A 14,955-nucleotide genomic window follows, 5' to 3' on the forward strand; every position below is an offset into this window, starting at 1 on the left:
CCAGTATATTTCAAATCGACCACTTCGCACCATCTCCGCCACTGTCATCCTAGTCTAAGCTATTATCATTTCATCATCTATTCTCTGGAATACTGGAATAGTCTCCGATCAGGTCTCATCCGTCCTGCCCTTGCCCTCTACAGTCTGTTGTCAAAACAGCAGCCGAAGCGTCAAATGAGAACACATCTCTCTTCAGAATTCTCTGATGGCTTTCCTTCTCCAAGATCCTCAACATTGTCTGTAAGGCCCTACACTTCTGTCACCTTTCTGACCCCAACTATTCTCTTTCTCTCTCATTCACTCTGCTTCAGGAACATTGGCCAACTTGCTCTGTTCTGGACATGTCAGATACATCCACCTCAGGGCTTCTGCATTTGTCGTGCTCTTTTCTCTTGCTGGGACGGTTTTCTCCCAGATATCTGCATGGCTTTCATGGTTTTCAGGTTGTTATCAAAGGCTGCCTTCTCAGTGAGGACTCCTCTGACTACTCATTTCAAAATTGCCCTCTCCCCAACTCCTCCCAAACACCACCCTATACTAGGTGGTCTTTCTTATTTCTTCTTAGCCTTAAACAGTAATGTCCATCTGATACATTATATGTCTTAAATTTTAAATTGTATTTGCTTATAATCTGTCTTTTTTCCCATTAGAATTCCATGATGGCAGGAGTTTTAGTTCATTTTGAAATCCTTGTGTTTAGAACAATACCTGGAATCTAATAGGTACTCAAATATTTGTTAAATCAATCAATACATTGACTTGCCAAACTAAAACTGGAGAGACTATTGATTTTTGGGCTCAAGTGAGAGCTGATTAATTTACTTAAAAAACAAATCCAAAAATTTAGCTTTCATCTGGTACCACCTATTTTCCTTTTATATTATATTTTTGGAGGCAAAATAAGTCAGACATAATCTTTAATTTCTCACATCCATATATATCACAAGGAAGATGTTGCTACATAGGAGAGATGAAGAAGAAATCATATAGCTTGGCTCAGAGCTATGATATTTTTTGAATATTCCTTTAAAAATATTTATATATTTAGTTGTGCAATTTTCTCATAAGTAATCTGACCTTGGAAAGATCTTTATATAAAGTAGAAACCATGCCATGATACCAGAAAAGTACATACCCAATCTACATTGAATTATATTAAACACCCTTTTCTATCCTCAAGCATCAAGAATGAATGAAATTCAAGCCAATTAGTAGAGAAGAAATTCCAAGGGATATTTTTCCAATGAAATTTTAATTAATTTGCCTTTGCATACTTTTATTCTGAAAGCACAATGCCATTGTGTTTATTTCATGAGGTCCACTCTCTAAAGCTACAATGTCAATACTGATTGTTCTAATTAACATTTATGATTAATTTTGTCCTCAATGAAATTGCATTTCCTTTTGACCAGCAGGCATACAAGTGACAGCTCTAGATTACTCTGTTCTACACAAGCTAATTGGTTTGAAAGAAGCCAGAGAAAAACAAAAGAACTTAAGTTCAGAAGGTTTCTAAGAAATTGGAAGTCTAAGGATTATAAAAACATAGGGCTCCACGGGACTTTAAAGACCTTTTAGCCAACACATGCAGGAGTGTGACCCTTGGTAGGATACTGAAGACCACCAGTGTCTGAAGCAAATACATTAAAGATAATGAATTATCTGTTCAGAATGAGATATTGTTTCAACCTTGAAAAAGAATTTTAATGACATATTAATTATCCTTATTCGAGAAGAACTGTAGGCACATATATACTGCTTCCCTCTATTACTTTCATGGATTGCCTTGTTACCTGTGGGTATTCAATTACTTTTAACTTAATAAGCATTAAAATCACTATGTACTGACTCAATAGGTAATCAAAATAATATTGTTGTTTGTTCTCATAGACCATGACTGATTCTAAGCAGCTATGTTATTTGGAACAATGAAGATGAGAGTAGAGATATTATAAGTTCTTCCAAAAAGTGCATTTGCTGTGGCTGAATTTGCCACCCAGCTGTTTTCCATAAAGTATGACATTAGGACAATGGGAACTGGGCTTAAACTGTAGACTGGGGGGGCTTACAGTGGATATAAAGAATACTTTCCCAAAAATGAGGGTACGTAGATATTCAAACCAAATATTGCAAGATCAATCTCATTCAGGAATGGTACTATGACATCTCAAAAGGGTAAGATATTCTCTGCCTGGGATGATGAGGTGTGACTTCTCAGGGTTCAGCTGTTGCTAGGACAAAGTGCCATTTAGTGTTTATCAAAAGAATCATTAATTCTGAAAAAACTTTTTAAACAATAAAACATTTTAATAAATACTGATTATACAACTGAAGCAAAAAATTTATTCCACAATTATGAAACAGAGGAGACAAAACAGACCTTGGAATAAGGAGGATGAAAACTTTGATATTCTGAGAAAAGTGTGTATACACTTTTTTAAAGAAAATATGGCATATCTGATGTAGAAAACCCAAATCATGGAAATAATACATTGTGCCTTTTCAAAAAGTTGGAAACATAAAACGTGTACTATATTTGTGTTACAAAATCTTTGCTTTCTTGGAGTTTAATGAGAGCTCATTTCATTTGGGATAACACAAACTGATAATGCAATAACTTGTTTGTGTTGGAAAAAAAACACTCAAAGACTATTCACATACTTTACTCATCTTGCTTTCCCCAGGGTGCTTGCCCCAATTTCCCACCCCCCGCCCCAAAATCAGATTGCCATGGAGACTATCTGGGTATGGTCACGACCCGTGTGATTCTGTCTCTTTCTGTATGGGAAGCAGAATAAGGGATAAAAACTCGAGAAAACTTTTTTTAGGGTTATAACCTGTGTGTATATAAAGAGAAAGTATACAGATACTGTTAGCTTTTCTAGGAATTTATGAAAATATGAATCATTTATTATGTAGCAACACAGTGAAAAAACAGCAGCTGGGACATCTGTAAATAGTTCTTACTGAGAATTACAAATGGGAGTTTTGCTTGACTCTGTTAAGCCAAACTAACACCATTTCAGGGAAAGTCTATTTTAAGCAGTGACATACACTGGGCTTAGTGGCCAGGAAAAATGTCTTTCCTGAAAAACGTGTAAAAAAATACTAATTAAAAGTCAAGTATTTTCTCAGAGTAACAGAGTAGGCAGAAATACCACAGACAGCTGCCTTACCCATTTCTTCTGTTCTACAGATGTCTGTTTCTTTCTCTCACCTGCCTCTCTATTCCTTTTCTTTTTTCCCCATACATGTTTCATGTGATTTTAAGAGTTTCACGGGCATGTTTCCGGCAAATGCTAAAATCAAAACGATGAGAATTTCTGTTCTTGTGTAATTTCAATTTCTAAAACCTAAGGCACTTATACAAAATTTTAATGAGTAACTAGTAAACTTTGGTATCATGCATATCAATCAACTCACCGATAGACTGGATTTTTCACTTTTGAATCAATTTTCATATTGAATCAATATCAAGTAAGTATTAGATAAAATCTCTCTTCTCTTTATGGTGATGCTTGTCTAGGCTCAAACGCTATCAGAGCAGCACAATGTGTGATTAAATAAATATGACTGCTAAGTGCTCTTAAATGGCATGATTTCTCTTTCCTTTCCTCAAATCAGTCAGGGATTACTCCCTAGAAGTAAATATCAGTCTTATAAGAAGGGTATTAAATCCAAACTAGGGTAGCAAATTTTTATCAAGGAAATCTGCTTCTAGTCCTAAAGTCAGAATTCTAAGAGGTCCAAAGCAAAGCTGCTCCACTTGGATGTAGTGATTTTTCTGTCCTTAGGGAGGGAAATTCAGCCACTTCCCACGTCCATAGGCTCAGCACTCAGAGCCAGTCTTGGGGCTGTGCTTGGTGCTGTGGCCCTGATGTATCAAAATTTGTTATTTTGCACCTGATGAGCAGCATTTGGGGTTTCTAACTTGTTCAAAACCTCTTACACATTTCAGGTAGGGCCATGCCTACTTTTTGGCACAGATGTTGGAGTTTTGATGGTTTCTTCTCTGATGAACATTTTGAGCAAGTGAAGGTAAACTGCAAGCAGTAACCTCTTGGGTTTATCCCCAAAAGGATTCATCTCATATTATATTTCTACTAAAAACTAGGCTATCATGTTTACAAGAAGTATATAATAATAAAGGAGTTGAATATAATTTTAAATTAAAACAGCAGGACATAAAACGTTTTTGCAATACAACAAATTTGTAAGAATAAAATGGAGCAAATATATGCCTCCTAACAGCTGACACCAGGATTCTTCTTGAGGATAAAGAGGACTTTCTTCGAGTTCCTTGATAAATTGTTTGAAGAAGGAAAGTGATATTTTAAAGACCTAAATGGACAAGAATGAAAGAAGATGACTAAACTCCTGAGAGTCTGCAAAAGCAGAGAAGTAAGGCCTGTGTGGGGCAGTATTTGGAGGCAAAAAGGCTAATTATTATGGGTCAAGATTAGTGCCAGGGTCATTGCTACAGAGAAGCTCCCTCCATGCCTCTAAACCTTCACTAAAATTTGCTATTGACACAGAAGTCTCTGTGAATGGTGTTTGTGTGGGAATCTAGGGAAAAGGTCAACATTGTCTGGGATCTGGGAGAACTGGAAGAACTGGAAGAGGATGCTACACCCAGGACGTGGAAGTATAAAAAGGAAGCCAGAGCATGGAGTTATGCACTATTAGGAAAGACATAAGAAATCTCTTACTCTAAAAGTTCTAGGGATAATTAGAATATGAGAACCTTTTAGCTAAATAATGGGTTTTGAGTCATTTAAATTTATTTAAATTTCCAAACATGAATGTAAGGAAACGCATGTTTAAAGTGGTTATTTCTAGAAAGTGGAATTATAAATAACCTCTATATTTCTCTTTAGTTTCCAAATATTCTAAAATAACCATGTGTTATTTTTAAATTAAAAGGAAAATGTAAATAGATGCATTTTCTCATTGGAAGATATCAAATATAAAATTTATTTATTTCTGTATTACTGTTGGTTTATGAATGCTACCTAAAAGAAAGTAGGTATTCAGTTTTAAATACTTATCATGGAATTTTGTCTTCTGTATTCTTTTTCAGATTGCATGCCCAGACAGATTTATAAAACAGTGGACAGGATCTCTGTATAATCAGGTTGAAGTCTATAAAGGAAAATCTCAGCTTGGCATAGATAAGTGATCCACTAAAAAGAAATTTCTGATCTAGTGAGAGCTTAAAAATGTGGATGTTGATTTATGTGGCATTCATAATCTAATCATTTTAAGAAAGGAAAACAAAATCTGTCATTTCTCAGAAATTAAAATGGATGTATAGTCACATATTTTGTTCTTAAAATATCAACAACTTGTTCATATATTGAAGTTGAATATATAAATAAAGAATAAGAACTGAATAAAGAATAAGTACCACATTAAATTCTTAGAAATATACATATAACATATGGTAGGAGAAACAAAATAGATCTTTAGCAGATGTTCAGTAACCTTGATTGCTACTAGATACAAGTTATAAAATTCAACAAATCTATTTTCAAAATTTTTACTTTTATTATTACCAATAATAATTTGGACGATAATGATAATATATTTTTTTTTTTTGGCCGCACCTTGTGGCTTGTGGGATCTTAGCTCCCCAACCAGACCACAGGGATTGAACCCAGGCCCTGGCAGTGAAAGCACCGAGTCCTAACCACTGGACCGCCAGGGAATTCTCTTAATAATTCCTTTAAATGGAAACTGCTGTTTCTCTCTCTCAGTTGGAGTGTGTGTCTGTATGTCTCACAAGGTGCTTTATTTTATGATATTCTGATCAAATCAAAGTACCACTAAATTGCAATCTTTTTTTTCTTCCTATTCTGTGTTATTTTTTCTCTCCCTTGAAGTGATGAATGACAAACATTCAGAAAAGAAAATCTTTCCACAAAAAGAGCAGACTAAAGGAATGAAAAATATCTTGATTTATTTCATTGCATTTTTCACTTTTATTTTTAGTAAAAAAAAAAAAAAAGACAAAAACCAAAAATCAGAAAACCTATTGTCTGGATTTTTAAATACCTACCATGAATGTGTGTATAAGCTCTTTTAGGCTCTAAAAACAGGATTCCTTACTATATATTTTATTAAAATCCCATATTAAATGTTAAAGTTTTTTTAAAAAAATAGATCTATGGTCCTACCTAGGTCATTATTGTACACAAGGCAAAGGAGAATATGTATTCCATGAAAAAAATCACATAAAATGACTGTTTTCTGGTCCAAGAACTCAGAGGTTACATGTGCTCTGCCTTCTCCCCACAATTGTACATTCCATTCCTTTCACCCAGATGCATCCTTCATGTTTCTCCATTAAATGCTCCTTATTTAAAATTCTGTTCATGATTTATCTTCTTAGGAAAAATTCCATGTGATTTCAACTGTTCCAATTACCATCCTGCCATTTCAGGGTCTTTTAATATTTATGAAGATGTTTTGGACATTTTTATGTTCATCTATTTCATCATGTTCTGGGACACTAGCTATCACTTTATTTGTCATGAGCAATTTCAGCACCAGTGAGGCTTTCTTTTGCCTGAGGTACTTTGCTCATTGAGCACCCTGCCACCAAGGGGCTTCAGCCTTAAGCATTCATGATTTAGGGAGTGAGATTATTGTACAATTTTTCCTTTTACAAAGCAATATCCTTTTCCTGTTAAATGAAAATGTAATTATAATCGGGAGTTGAATTTGTGTGTTTCCCTACAAATCCCATAATTGCTTCTTTCCAGACAAGTCTTCTAACTCCAACCAGAAATGCCTACACGCTGCTCCATTAGACATTGTTTTCACTTAAATACAATACACTGTAATACAGGATAAGTATCAATTTACTTCTTACATAATTGCTTTGAAGGAAAAAGTCTTAATATTTGTTTTAAAAAGTCACTTTTAAAAATAAAAATAGTTAAACAAAAACGTTTAAAACCACAATTTAAATAATTTCCCAATTGAATTTAATCCCTGTCCCATAGGGACAGTTTTCTCTGCTCTTTGCTTCCTAGGCTCCAATGCTTACCATCATTTTTCTTTTTTCATATAAAGTTCAACAGAGTCATCAGTCTACTTGTGTATTAACCAGAATATAAATACTAAAGATGAAAAATAAAAGATAATACATTGGTAGTATTTGATTTTAAGGAAGAAAGAGATAAGCAGTAGTTTAAAAAATCATTAAATGGAACTTAGTTGGGCTTAGATGAGAAATACAGCTCTGCCAGATTAGTGCACATCCCCAATCAACAGTCTTAGCTTAATTTCCTGATCTGTAAAATGGGAGTAAAAATGTCTAATTCACACAGATCAGTATACTGATCTAATGTGGAAGCACCAAGCATAATGCTTGACACAGAAGTACTCAATAAAGGCTAGCTTGTTTTCTCTTCTTTCCCTTCCTTTCTTGAGCCAGATCTATACGGAACAAAAAGAATGAGCTTGCACTGAATGAACTTAAGACACATTTCAGGTTATGTTATAGGAACAAGGCCACTAATATCATGCATCTTAAATCAGTACACTTAATATGAACAGCCAATTCGTAATTTCATGGCAAATGTTCACAATCAAGAAAAGTCAAAACGACCTCCATTCTGATCTTGTGTATTTTCATAGTTGTGTATTCTCATGTGAATGCTCTTTAAGACTTCCCCCAAACCAATGGTATTTATAATTCCATATTCAAAAAGCGTTCATTAAAGTCATTCACAATAATTATGCTACTAGTCAACAAATGCAATGAATAGTATCCTCATGCTTAGTAATTGTTCATTAACTACATACTTTATTAAACTGACAATAACAAATATAAAATGAAACTGCTTACTTCTCTCATATTCACAAGAGAAGCATATGATCTCTTTCCCTCTCTTTTCATTTACAATAAAATAACAATCACATAATTTATCCAGTGGTCCTTGCCATGTAAATGCCTACTGTTGCTAGGACAGATATTTTACAAATTAGAAAACTGGAATATCTAGATATTCTATTCCTAAGAAAATAAATTTTAGTAAGAACAATATAGAAATAAAATCACAAAATACCTCTAGATGTTTAGATAAAAGATGATAAATGTGGTGGATAATGTTTTAATGTATTGCATTGGCCTGAATCTAGTTCTTAAAGGACAAAAGTTGTTTGTGTAGGATTTGAAGAGAGATTCAAGAAGATTAAGTGTGGGTTTTAACACTAAAACACTGGAATATTTGCCAAGATCAAAACCACTTGTGCTGTGATAATGAACAGCTTTAAATGTCTCTTTCACTAATGGTAAGTTCCTGGAAGCTACAATAATTTTTTGCGGGGGGGGTTATTTTTCTTCTACCGAATTTTTTTTCCCCATAGTCACTTGTCTTAAAGAACTACAAGAAAATAATATTTATTTCTCATCTTGGATAAATTTATCCAAATAACACTTAAAAAAATTCTCCCTAGGGGGCTTCCCTGGTGGCGCAGTGGTTGGGAGTCCACCTGCCGATGCAGGGGACACAGGTTCGTGCCCCGGTCCGGGAGGATCCCGCATGCCGCGGAGCGGCTGGGCCCAGGAACCATGGCCGCTGAGCCTGCGCGTCCGGAGCCTGTGCTCCACAAAGGGAGAGGCCACAACAGTGAGAAGCCCGCGTACAGCAAAAAAAACAAAAAACAAACAAACAAAAAACACAAAAATTCTCCTTAGGGTTACAGCCTTTACTATTGTTATTATTCAATAAACATTTATTATCTACAACCTGGAAGACACTATATTAGATGCTGTGGGGAATATGGAATAAACAGAGCATGACACTTGCCTCCAGGAACTGGAAAGTTAATGTAATCAACACTGATTGATTAACTGATTCATTCAACACTTATGTAGTGAACCCATAGTGTTGGCCAAAAATTGTGTTAGATATTATGGAAACTGCGGTAAAAGAGATAAAACTGTCCTTGCCCTCATGGAATTCATAATCTATTGGAGAGACAGACATGCAACAAACAAGTAAATAAAAATAAATAACCGTTCACCAGTACTTATAAATACTTTAAACTATAAAAAGTCCCACAAAAGAATGGGTCCTCAGAAACAGAATAACAGGAGAACAATACATAATTCCATATAACTTTTAGAGTGCTTATTACTTGTCAGGTATTCTTGTACATGTTTTACACGTATTTTTATTTATTTATCATAACAATGGTGCCAAAAAAGGTGTTCATCTCCATTTTAGAGATGAGGAAACTGAAGCAAGGAGAGATTAAGTGATTTACTCAGGGTGCATGGCTGGAAAGTAGCAGAGTCAGTATTTAGACTCAGGTGGCTCCAGAGCCACCTATCTCAAGATACGTGGCTCTCAGACTCTAGCACATAATGTTCCTATATTAGGCTAAAATTTGTGAAGGAGAGGGCTTCCCTGGTGGCGCAGTGGTTGGGAGTCCGCCTGCCGATGCAGGGGACGCGGGTTCGTGCCCCGGTCCGGGAAGATCCCACATGCCGCGGAGCGGCTGGGCCCGTGAGCCATGGCCGCTGAGCCTGCGCGTCCGGAGCCTGTGCTCCGCAACGGGAGAGGCCACAACAGTGAGAGACCCGCATACCGCAAAAAAAAAACAAAAACAAACAAACAAAAAAAAATTTGTGAAGGAGATTAAAGTTAGACAGTGGAAGTACACACCTACAGCCTCTTTCTATGAAAGTCTCCTGGAATAGGTGGAGTTTGAGCTGAGATTTGGGCATGGTTAAGAGCTCAGGATATTTTATTAAGGAGGAAGGGACTTCTAGGTAAAGGGAATAGCTTGAAATAATGAAATGAAGGAAGGACAAATGGACTTTGGCAGCTGAGTTGTGCAATTAAGGATGAGGCTAAAATAGTAAGCTGGGCTATGCAGTGGTGGGTCCTCAGTATGCAGCCTGATATGGGATGGTTTGAGGCCAAAAAGACTGGGAAGGAAAGACCTCCTAGGGGGCTTTTTAGCGCAGCCGACCAGAAGAGAGATAATGAAGGTACAAACCAAGGGAGCCACAGAGAGAAGGAAAAAGAGGGAACAGATGTGATAGATGATGTGTAAGTACAACTGTTAAGATATGGTAACTGAATGGATGGTGTGGATCAGGGTTGTATGAGGGAGAGGGAGGCTATGAGAATGGATTTGGGGTTAAGTCAGACATATTTTTAGCAGGGTGACTTTGGGCAAGGTACTTTATAAATCTGTTTCCTCACCTGAAAAATGGGAAATAGTATATGCATTTGTGGCTATCTAATCAGGAGTTGAAAATGACTTTCAAATTTTGGCCAACTAAATATTGCAGATAATTATGCCATTAGCCAGGAGAAAAGAAAAAGATCATTTGGGTCTGTTGCGCTCTAGAGGCCTGTAACATATCCATGTGGACACATTCAGCTTGCAACTAAAACTGGAACTTTAAGTCAGGAGGAAGGTCCAGGTTAAAGACAATGATTTAGCTGTCAATCACCAGAGAAGACTATGTAGAAAGAACCTTAACTGATGGGGTAAGAGAAGGAAGTCACAAAGGGTGAGTGGAGATTTAGGAAGAGGACAGGGTCAGGGAATCCAGTGCCAAAGCTTGAGCCAAAGAACATCTGAGAGGAATCCAATGGGTCTGATCTACAGTAGCTTATTAATGGTCTTTGACAGAGCAGCTTCAGTAGTGGGCTGAATGCGAAGCTTGGATTGTTAGGAGGAAAGAAATGAGTGAAACGAAAAGTCATTCTTTCAGTTAGTTCTGGTACTGAAAAAGAGATCAAAGAGAAGGCAGGGTTGTTGGGAGCGTGTGTGTGTGCATGTGTGTGTATTTGAACATGCTTGTTCAGGGAAGAGTCAGTATATTGGGAGAGATTAATGATGCAGGAGAAAGAGAGGATATGATTGATGGTGAGGTCTCAAGTTGATATGAATAACAATAAATCAAAAGAAAATAAGGTGAATGCAATATCCATTTATTATGGATCTACTATACTTTTAATGTTTTCATATTATGTCATCAAGTCCTAAAAACATCCTGTAAGGAATTACTTTTCCTATTTGCAAATAAAGAAACTGAAGTTGAGAGAAAACAAAGAGGTTGCTCAAGGATGCAAATGTGGTATTTGATGAAGTTAGGATTCAAATCCAACGTGGCTGAATCCCAAGACCCCATGACTAGAGGAAAAATAAAAATTTGACAAAGAAGAGGAAGGAGTTGAGGGAGTTTTAACAGGATGTTTACAGCTGCAGAGTTAGAGCATCAAAACTGAGTTTGAGGACTTGGGGAAGAATAAACTTCTGTAATGCACCACTATGGTGCATTTAATGGGATTCTAGAAAGAGACTGCTAAGTAGCTCCAAAAGCATAACTGAGACATGAATTTGTAATGCATGCCCTCAAGTGCAGTTATGTGACTTGTTCCAGTTTCTTCAGTTCTAACAGAACATCAGTACTGAACAAAGGCCGGAATTCTAAACTTCATTGTAGGCTGGCGTATTAAAAATAAACGCTGAAGAGATCAGTTGTGTTATTTGTCTATGATGATACTAAACCTAAACTTAAAAAATATCCTGAATATAGAAAGAATATGAGCAATATATATTTTTTAAAACATGGGATCCGGTTAAGGATATTACTGGGTAAGTGAGATCAAACAAGTCCTTAAATTTGACACTTGCCTTCTGTCCCATCAATGAGTAAACACATGCTGAGCACCTCGTGGGCACCTGATGGTGGGAAGGGAGGGGAGCCCATTACTCATCATTAGCTTCTAGACTTCCGAGAAAGAAAAACGACATAAGCAAAGCAGGGTATGCTGCCATTTAGAGGGAATTAGCATATACTAATATTTACTAAATTAAATGGAATAATCCACTAGAGCAGGGCTCCCCAACCCCCGGGCTGTGGACCGATACCAGTCCAGGCCTGTTAGGAGCCCGGCCGCACAGCAGGAGGCGAGCGGCGCAGGAGAGCCAGTGAAGCTTCGTCTGCCGCACCCCATCGCTCACATTACTGCCTGAACCTTCCGCCGTCCCTCCTCCCTCCCCCGCACCCCGTCCATGGAAAAACTGCCTTCGAAACCAGTCCCTGGGGCCAAAAAGGTGGGGGACCGCTGCTCTAGAGAAAGTACCAAATGAGCAAAGCCAATACTGAGAGAAATAATGGGCTAAGAAAGGCGAATGTTCACTGCCCGAAGCATAAAGCCTAACTTCTGAGTAATGGGTTCCTACACCAATCAGTCAGCCTTTGCTCTATATTAGGGATACTACAGGTGCTTCAACATCTACCTCTTCTGTACTGTCATTCCAAACCCTTGACCGTTTGAAAAAGATCAGGGTCACTGTCTATCAGGCAGACACTAGAGGGCGACAGAATCAATCTCGTGCTCTCTGTCTCCCTCTGGTGCGCGTGGGCGCACACACACACTAGCCCACTGTCCACAGGGACAAACGGCAGTGTCAGGCTAAGTCAATGAGAGCAGGCTGTCACAAGAATCCCATCACAGACGTGAGCAACAGAAACATTCCCAGTGAGGAGTCCTGAAAAGTCAGCGAGAGAAAGTGACTATTTCTGAAATTTTCATGAAGATTATGTATGATTAAGATCTTACTAATATACACACCAAACTACACGAGTGAACACTGTGGTGGAAGAGAAAAGATATTAAGTGGATACTGTTCCTAGTAATCACCTGTTGGTTCTCCAATTCCAGAGCCGGCCCACAGAGGAGGATGTATTTCCCTGTCTACTTACATGTGATCTAATCATTTTCTGAAGTGTTTAAAACTGATGGAGGTAAATGGGGTGACATACTCAAGATAACACAAAGAAATATCACGTATTATTTTGCTTAAAACACATTCTAATTTTGGCTGTACACTTTATCTTAAATCACAAAGTATCTTGTAATCTGTGGCCAAGTTCCACTTTAGTTTCAAATTCTCAGGTATTTCTGACTTAAAAGGTAAGTTTTTAGAGGACTGAATGAGTTGTCAGTATTGCTGCTTGTTATTTGAAATAGTCTGAGATTTCCTCAAGAATTCTATGAAGCAAACTGTGGTTCACACTCAACTGTGGAATTAAACACCAATCCTGTGGCTTTTTGTCCACCCGCCTTTCATATCAATTCTTCTAGAAGGCATTGTCAGAAACTGAAAACTGAGTAGTTTATTTGAAAGACTTTATGGGTTATAGAAATGTATCGTATTATTATCTATAATAGTACTGAAAACATGAAACAAGTGTAGTTGTTAATTCGATAACTATCAAAACATGAAAGCTACTCATTCATAATCAAAAGTCTCTATTCATAGATTGTACATAAATTATTAACCTTTCAAAGTAAAAAACGCCACGAAGAGACATCAAGAATGTGATTTGGGGCTCCTCCTTCTTCCTCCTTATTCATCTAGCTAACACTAAGAGATGGATGGCACATGTTCGTTTATGAATGCTTGCTAATGATTCTCTTTTTATCTTTATTTTAAAAAGTCATGAGCGACTTTTTCCTTCTACCTACCCATTTTATTCAGCAATGACCAAACTCACTGTGTTGTAACTCCCTGTGAGATTCTAAAATGAACAATGTTTCACTGATGGAGGATTAGGAAGAATTGAAGAAATCAGTAAATCAGTTGCGGGGTATGTTTAAATTTAAAAATATATATATTTCTTCAGTACAGAAGTATGGTCAATTGGTGGATTATAAACTGCAAACTGAAAGAATATCTATTCCTTTCAACAATTCTGAAAAATAATTCATGGAAAATTTGAATGCATATGTGACAAATCTGAGATTTATCAGAATGTGGTTATAACATTAAAGCTATGTAAATGTTATGAAAGAAACAATAAAGTATTTCAGCAATGCAAATAGATCGCACATTTTTTCTCTATTAAGTTTAGATATAATTTTAAAAAGACATAGCTACTATAATTTATAGTATAAAGTCTCAACAGGTGTTTATCTGACACACTTCCATAGTCACTTCCTTAGTGACAGCAGAACATCTGCAAAATAATCGATCCGTCCTACCTATAATGTCAATGTCTACTATAGACATGCTGGCAAAATGTAACAGCTCACAACGAGACAGAATACATGAAATAATTTAACAAATTTCATAGAATAATTATCAAGTATAACTGCAAAATTAGAATGCAACCACTATTAAAGAATAAATAGTCACCTAAAGACAGTGATACCAATCTACTGGTATCACTGCTATTATTGCAGGAGTAAAGGTATAAATACCCAGAGGATAAAAAAAAAAAAATCATTTCCCACATCCATCAAATCCTACCCTCATAGTTGCTTTTGTATCTACTGTCATTATTATTTAGTACTATGTTATTTATGAAGTATGTGCAGTTTTGCATGGGGCTGCATCTGTTAAAAGCTGAGTCCTCACTGGAGAACCATAAGTGGAAGCGTCACTCTTTGAAAATCAGGGATCATCTTGGAAAGTAACCCTGGATGTTGAAGACTTCTAGGGGAAATTTTAACTTCCGTCCACCAGTGGTTAAAAATTGAGAATAAGGTTGTAGAGAATTGCGTACCCAGGATGTAGGAATAATAGGACTATTGTGGGCCAATTTACAAGGCTGAATTGATTCATTGACTTAACCTGAGATAGATGCCATGTTGCATTGGTCAATGACTATGTACAGTGGATATTAACTAAAATGAACGCATCCATCGGATATATGACAATCACTATCTAAAACCTTTCCATGAATAAAAATTATGCTTATTCCTCATTTGAAGGACATAGAATATAAAAAGTAGTTTATTAATTTTATTACAAAACTTAATTTCTGTATTTATTGTAAATGAAATAAATACTTGTATTTTAAATACAAGTAGTTCCAGATGGTGGATGATACCCATGCTCTTCTGATAACTATTTGCTATTTCTTAAAAGTGGAGAAAAAAGTTAGATTGGTTGTCATTTTACTCTCTG

At 36.5% G+C, this 14,955-nt stretch overlaps 1 protein-coding gene across 4 annotated transcripts in view; it reads right to left on the reverse strand.

Moving 5' to 3' along the window:
• The window catches only part of BANK1 (B cell scaffold protein with ankyrin repeats 1), a 312,476-nt gene that overhangs the window by 152,015 nt on the left and 145,506 nt on the right, over positions 1-14,955 (reverse strand). The gene's annotated exons all lie outside the window — the stretch shown is intronic.

Source organism: Delphinapterus leucas, chromosome 5 (genome assembly GCF_059928025.1).
Source record: "Delphinapterus leucas isolate spDelLeu-1000000601 "Yukka" chromosome 5, BTC_Dleu_Yukka2, whole genome shotgun sequence".
NCBI lineage: Eukaryota > Metazoa > Chordata > Mammalia > Artiodactyla > Monodontidae > Delphinapterus > Delphinapterus leucas.